Source organism: Apis cerana, unplaced genomic scaffold, assembly GCF_029169275.1.
Source record: "Apis cerana isolate GH-2021 unplaced genomic scaffold, AcerK_1.0 scaffold3_AcerK, whole genome shotgun sequence".
NCBI lineage: Eukaryota > Metazoa > Arthropoda > Insecta > Hymenoptera > Apidae > Apis > Apis cerana.
Window position 1 is genome coordinate 177,501 of NW_026893561.1, and position 7,500 is coordinate 185,000.

The 7,500-nt window shown below is 42.2% G+C and overlaps 2 non-coding genes across 2 annotated transcripts; both read right to left on the bottom strand.

Moving 5' to 3' along the window:
• Window positions 1-455: 455 nt before the first annotated feature.
• On the bottom strand, window positions 456-609 carry LOC133667750 (5.8S ribosomal RNA). Its single transcript, XR_009833353.1, has one exon. It is a non-coding gene; the product is annotated as a 5.8S ribosomal RNA (ribosomal RNA).
• Window positions 610-2,151: 1,542 nt separating this feature from the next.
• On the bottom strand, window positions 2,152-4,070 carry LOC133667783 (small subunit ribosomal RNA). Its single transcript, XR_009833386.1, has one exon. It is a non-coding gene; the product is annotated as a small subunit ribosomal RNA (ribosomal RNA).
• Between the last annotated feature and the right edge of the window lie 3,430 nt (window positions 4,071-7,500).

The following is a 7,500-nucleotide window of genomic DNA, read 5'->3' on the forward strand; positions in this document are numbered from 1 at the left end:
GAAATATTAATTTCAGACGACGTTAGGGGCGCGGTATGTAATCGTGATCCAAAGACGGACGAATCGAAGCAGTGGCGGGTACGAAATAACGTTGAAAACGAGCACGAAGCGGTGAAACACGGGCGGTCATCCGTTACGTAAAACGGACGACTCACGACACCGAGAACACTCACGCAGGTCCGTGACATTTTCATTGTTACATACCACACGCTAGCACATGCATTTCGATTCTGTAGTCTCGGTCACGACCGCGACGAACGCCAACGAACGTCCAACAATCGCTCGTACGTCGCGCATCTTCCTCCTTGTAACTTGTCCTTTCCTCGATTTTTGACACCCGACTCGGAAACGTTCGATTTTAAAGAACGACGGCGGGGATTACAAAAAAGAGAAAAAAGGATCAAATGTACGAAGAGTAACGATACGCAACGCAAGCAGTATTTGGGTTACGTGAACGACCCTCAGCCAGGCGTGGTCCGGAATTGTATCCGTGGACCGCAATGTGCGTTCGAAATGTCGATGTTCATGTGTCCTGCAGTTCACACGTTGACGCGCAATTAGCTGCGTTCTTCATCGACCCACGAGCCAAGTGATCCACCGTTCAGGGTAATCGTATTTTTCTTTTTATTTTTATATTAAAGGAAACGACGAGGATACCCCGATACTGAATCCTTTTTTTTTTTAAACCGTCGCTCAACCTGGAGAGAACGACTCTTCTTCGAAGCATGGTCGCAGAGCCCATACGCTTAAAAAATTCGATATTGAAAACTATAATTCGTTCAGGTATATATTGCATTCTCGATAAAATTCGATGGGATACGAATTTCGGTTGGCCTCGAGCGGTCTTACCTCCCAATTTCCGAAGCGAATATCCGCTAACGGTACGGGTGTCCGACTCACGACACGATGGCCTCTCTGTATAACCGAACATAATTCGATATTCCCCTCTGAACGAACAACGTTTCAACTTTTAAATAAGAAGCGATAAAATCGGGCTCACGTCGACGCGATGCATCTTGGTTTCGCCGTTCTTGGTTTCGTCGGTTTAAAGCTTACAACGACGACGACCATCACACCATCCACCCATGGGTAGGAAGCACGATTCGAGAATGATTATAGCGTATAAGAGAAAAGAGGTCGAACTGGTATCCATCGAAGAGAACGTCGCGAAACAAAGTTCGACGGCGGCTCGTCCATCCTTCGATTTCGTTTTACTATCGACGCGCTACTTGTCCTTACCGCTTTTTCGATTATCATTATCTCGACAGCTTCGTTCGATCCCAAAGTCTTGGTGTGCGGTCCTCGTCCATCTCCCGTTTTATAACGGGAGCTCAGGCAACGAAAATAAAAAAGAGAAAGGAGGTACAGAAATGTGAATTTGGTACTTTTCTTGCACGTATCTATATACATACACATACGCAACGCACGCATATACGTTCATAAAGACGGCGGGTCTATTTAAAAAAGACCTCACGCAAGCGCCTTATTGTGTTGTCAAGCCATTTGTCATTTTATTTTTGTGTTTTCAATATATTTCAGTAGGGACGTAATGTTATTAAAGCGGCGGGTCATTTAAAAATTCGACCTCACGCAAGCGCTTTTTTTCTTTTTATCATTTTGTATATACCATTATGCATATACATACGTGATACGTACACGTACGTGCAAACCGTACCTTTATAAATCTTTATTAAAAATATACATCATCGAGACGGCGGATCGCGTCCGTATATGCATCCGTAAACGCACACACGACGACGACGATCTCACGCAAGCGTCCCTTTGTATCTTTTTGCGTACCATAACGACATTCATCTCGTCGAGACGGCGGGTCCGTTTATTCGATAAATAGACCTTCACGCAAGCGTCTCTTCGAGCTTATTTATCGTTATTCCCTCTCTCTTCGTGTCGAATTTTCGTGTCTGGTAAGAAAAAAAAATTCGAAAATGATCGAAATCAACGGATACAACGGACGGAAGGGATTTCTTTTTCTTTCCCTCCTCACGTAAGCCATCGTTCCGTGATTTCATTATTCGTTCGATGTACAAAGTACATTTTGGTATTTAGTAATGGAATCGAAATTCCATTTTATCCTTCTCCTTGTTTATCTCTCTTTTTGTTACGCATTCTCTTTTTGTATGTTTCATTCGTTAATGATCCTTCCGCAGGTTCACCTACGGAAACCTTGTTACGACTTTTACTTCCTCTAAATGATCAAGTTTGGTCATCTTCCCGGTAACATCGGCAATGCCGAGACATTGGCCGCGCACCAGTCCGAAGACCTCACTAAATCATTCAATCGGTAGTAGCGACGGGCGGTGTGTACAAAGGGCAGGGACGTAATCAACGCGAGCTTATGACTCGCGCTTACTGGGAATTCCTCGTTCATGGGGAATAATTGCAAGCCCCAATCCCTAGCACGAAGGAGGTTCAGCGGGTTACCCGGGCCTTTCGGCCAGGAAAACACGCTGATTCCTTCAGTGTAGCGCGCGTGCGGCCCAGAACATCTAAGGGCATCACAGACCTGTTATTGCTCAATCTCGTGCGGCTAGAAGCCGCCTGTTCCTCTAAGAAGATTTGTTTGTACGTTGGTAGTAAAAACCCACCGACCGAAGCCGAGGGCCTTCGAGATACCATAAGTTACGTCTATTTAGCAGGCTAGAGTCTCGTTCGTTATCGGAATTAACCAGACAAATCGCTCCACCAACTAAGAACGGCCATGCACCACCACCCACCGAATCAAGAAAGAGCTATCAATCTGTCAATCCTTCCGGTGTCCGGGCCTGGTGAGGTTTCCCGTGTTGAGTCAAATTAAGCCGCAGGCTCCACTCCTGGTGGTGCCCTTCCGTCAATTCCTTTAAGTTTCAGCTTTGCAACCATACTTCCCCCGGAACCCAAAAGCTTTGGTTTCCCGGAAGCTGCCCGCCGAGTCATCGGAGGAACTTCGGCGGATCGCTGGCTGGCATCGTTTATGGTTAGAACTAGGGCGGTATCTGATCGCCTTCGAACCTCTAACTTTCGTTCTTGATTAATGAAAACATTTTTGGCAAATGCTTTCGCTTCTGTCCGTCTTGCGACGATCCAAGAATTTCACCTCTAACGTCGCAATACGAATGCCCCCATCTGTCCCTATTAATCATTACCTCAGGGTTCCGAAAACCAACAAAATAGAACCGAGGTCCTATTCCATTATTCCATGCACACAGTATTCAGGCAAAGGTAGCCTGCTTTAAGCACTCTATTTTTTCAAAGTAAACGTATCGGCCCACCTCGACACTCAGTGAAGAGCACCGCGATGGGATATTAGTTGGACCGCCCGCAAGGAGCTAAGCCCACCGATAGGACGTACCACATAATGCCAGTTAAACACCGCGAGCGGTGAACCGACACTGTGACACACAGATTCAACTACGAGCTTTTTAACCGCAACAACTTTAATATACGCTATTGGAGCTGGAATTACCGCGGCTGCTGGCACCAGACTTGCCCTCAATTGGTCCTCGTTAAAGGATTTAAAGTGTACTCATTCCGATTACGGGGCCTCGGATGAGTCCCGTATCGTTATTTTCGTCACTACCTCCCCGTGCCGGGAGTGGGTAATTTGCGCGCCTGCTGCCTTCCTTGGATGTGGTAGCTGTTTCTCAGGCTCCCTCTCCGGAATCGAACCCTGATTCCCCGTTACCCGTTACAACCATGGTAGGCGCAGAACCTACCATCGACAGTTGATAAGGCAGACATTTGAAAGATGCGTCGCCGGTGCTAGATGACCATGCGATCAGCACAAAGTTATTCAGAGTCACCAAAACAAACGATGGACGAACGGACGAGCCGTCCGCCACCGATTGGTTTTGATCTAATAAAAGCATTCCTCCCATCTCTGAGAGGAATTCTGTTTGCATGTATTAGCTCTAGAATTACCACAGTTATCCAAGTAAATGTGTCCACGATCTAATGAACCATAACTGATTTAATGAGCCATTCGCGGTTTCACCTTAATTCGGCATGTACTGAGACATGCATGGCTTAATCTTTGAGACAAGCATATGACTACTGGCAGGATCAACCAGGGATCTTAGTTTATTATTAATATATTTTGCCAATTTTGACATATATATATTTTTCGTCGTCGGTGCCCCCTCACCGATCGACTACAATAGGTCTTTATAAATATTCGAGCACGTATCAAGCATGCTAAACATTTGGTAACCTTTTGAAAAAAATTTAATTTCATAAAGCGCGTAATATAAATTCACGCTGAGGCATATCCCAATGTAATATCAGCACTTCCACAATATGCCCCGTTCATTCACAATTTCAAGAATCATACTTCACAATATCATATATATAAAAATTATAATATAATATTGTGTTTTATTTAACAACGTGGTGTTACAATAACATCGCACGTCGTTTCTTTTCTCTCACTTTTACAAACTCAAAGCTCATCATACGAAACGTGTCGTATTGCAAGCCACCAAGAACTATTCGACACGCCCGTACGCCCTAGGGATTTATATATCCTTAGGTGTTAGAAAGGCCCGATCGCTCGAGGCTAAAAGTTGATGCTCAGTCGTACAAGTACACATGGCAAAAGCCATACATACAGGTCACCAGCGTCCCCCTATAGGTCGCTTTGCCGCTCAAGAGCCATTCGGTCATAGACACCGACTCGCGGCTATGCAGTGTGGAGAAAGATCGGTAAGAACCGGACAGAAACAGTCGAGAAAGTATTTCCCGAGGAGCGGTGTACCGTATCTCGACCGAGATCGTAGAACGGACACGCGCCCGACGCTGCTCCGCCCGGCCGCACCGGACCGTCGCTTCTCTTACAGTAACCGAACGGCCGGCCACCATGTCGGCGCCGACCGGGCTAATGCACGGCCGCTTATGGTGCAAAACCGCTGTAGCGACAGACCGAGCGGAGGTACGCTGGAACTTAGACTTCGATCGATGATCATTATCATTATACAAATTGGTAAAAAAAATTACAAATATATTAACAGGATGGTATAAATGAAAGGTCAATAATAGATTTTTCAAAAAAATTAAATTTTTTTCTCGATAAGAAAAGTTACGAAAAATTAATTTTTAATAAAGGAACAAAAAAAATTAACAATATAAAAAATTGCAAAGGATAAATATAAATTGATTAATGAAAAAAAACATACCAGTTATAACGTTATTTTTCGAGAAATTAAGAAAAAATGCCCGAGTCATGTCGGTTCGGTGGCCCGACCGTACGCGCAAAGTCCCCGGTCATGTCGGTTCGCCCGTTCTATATATATCGCTCAGAGTAAAAAAAAATTATAAGTATATTAACATGACGGTATAAATGAAAGGTCAATATTATATTTTTCAAAAAAATTAAATTTTTTTTTTCTCGATAAGAAAAGTTACGAAAAATCAATTTTTGATGAAAGAACAGAAAAAATTAACAATATAAAAAATTGCGAAGGATAAATATAAATTGATTAATGAAAAAAAAACATACCAGTTATAAGGTTATTTTTCGAGAAATTAAGAAAAACACCCGAGTCACGTCGGTTCGACCATAGCTCGATCGTACGCGCAAAGTCCCCGGTCATGTCGGTTCGCCCGTCTTACGCGTATGGCGCAAAGTCCCCGGTCATGTCGGTTCGCCCGTTCTATATATATATCGTTCAGAGTTCCCCGGTAAAAAAATTATAATTTATATTAACATGACGGTATAAATGAAAGGTCAATATTATATTTTTCAAAAAAATTAAATTTTTTTCTCAATAAGAAAAGTTACGAAAAATCAATTTTTGATGAAAGAACAGAAAAAATTAACAATATAAAAAATTGCGAAGGATAAATATAAATTGATTAATGAAAAAAAAACATACCAGTTATAAGGTTATTTTTCGAGAAATTAAGAAAAAACACCCGAGTCACGTCGGTTCGACCATAGCTCGATCGTACGCGCAAAGTCCCCGGTCATGTCGGTTCGCCCGTCTTACGCGTATGGCGCAAAGTCCCCGGTCATGTCGGTTCGCCCGTCCTGCGCGTATAGCGCAAAGTCCCCGGTCATGTCGGTTCGCCCGTCCTACGCGTATGGCGCAAAGTCCCCGGTCATGTCGGTTCGCCCGTTCTATATATATATCGTTCAGAGTTCCCCGGTAAAAAAATTATAATTTATATTAACATGACGGTATAAATGAAAGGTCAATATTATATTTTTTCAAAAAAATTAAATTTTTTTTTTCTCAATAAGAAAAGTTACGAAAAATCAATTTTTGATGAAAGAACAGAAAAAATTAACAATATAAAAAATTGCGAAGGATAAATATAAATTGATTAATGAAAAAAACATACCAGTTATAAGGTTATTTTTCGAGAAATTAAGAAAAACACCCGAGTCACGTCGGTTCGACCATAGCTCGATCGTACGCGCAAAGTCCCCGGTCATGTCGGTTCGCCCGTCTTACGCGTATGGCGCAAAGTCCCCGGTCATGTCGGTTCGCCCGTCCTGCGCGTATAGCGCAAAGTCCCCGGTCATGTCGGTTCGCCCGTCCTACGCGTATGGCGCAAAGTCCCCGGTCATGTCGGTTCGCCCGTTCTATATATATATCGTTCAGAGTTCCCCGGTAAAAAAAAATTATAATTTATATTAACATGACGGTATAAATGAAAGGTCAATATTATATTTTTTCAAAAAAATTAAATTTTTTTTTTCTCAATAAGAAAAGTTACGAAAAATCAATTTCTGATGAAAGAACAGAAAAAATTAACAATATAAAAAATTGCGAAGGATAAATATAAATTGATTAATGAAAAAAAAAACATACCAGTTATAAGGTTATTTTTCGAGAAATTAAGAAAAAACACCCGAGTCACGTCGGTTCGACCATAGCTCGATCGTACGCGCAAAGTCCCCGGTCATGTCGGTTCGCCCGTCTTACGCGTATGGCGCAAAGTCCCCGGTCATGTCGGTTCGCCCGTTCTATATATATATCGTTCAGAGTTCCCCGGTAAAAAAAATTATAATTTATATTAACATGACGGTATAAATGAAAGGTCAATATTATATTTTTTCAAAAAAATTAAATTTTTTTTTTCTCGATAAGAAAAGTTACGAAAAATCAATTTTTGATGAAGGAACAGAAAAAATTAACAATATAAAAAATTGCGAAGGATAAATATAAATTGATTAATGAAAAAAAAAACATACCAGTTATAAGGTCATTTTTCGAGAAATTAAGAAAAAATACCCGAGTCACGTCGGTTCGACCATAGCTCGATCGTACGCGCAAAGTCCCCGGTCATGTCGGTTCGCCCGTCTTACGCGTATGGCGCAAAGTCCCCGGTCATGTCGGTTCGCCCGTCCTGCGCGTATAGCGCAAAGTCCCCGGTCATGTCGGTTCGCCCGTTCTATATATCATAGTTCCCCGGTAAAGAAAAATTATAATTTATATTAACATGACGGTATAAATGAAAGGTCAATATTATATTTTTTCAAAAAAATTAAATTTTTTTTTT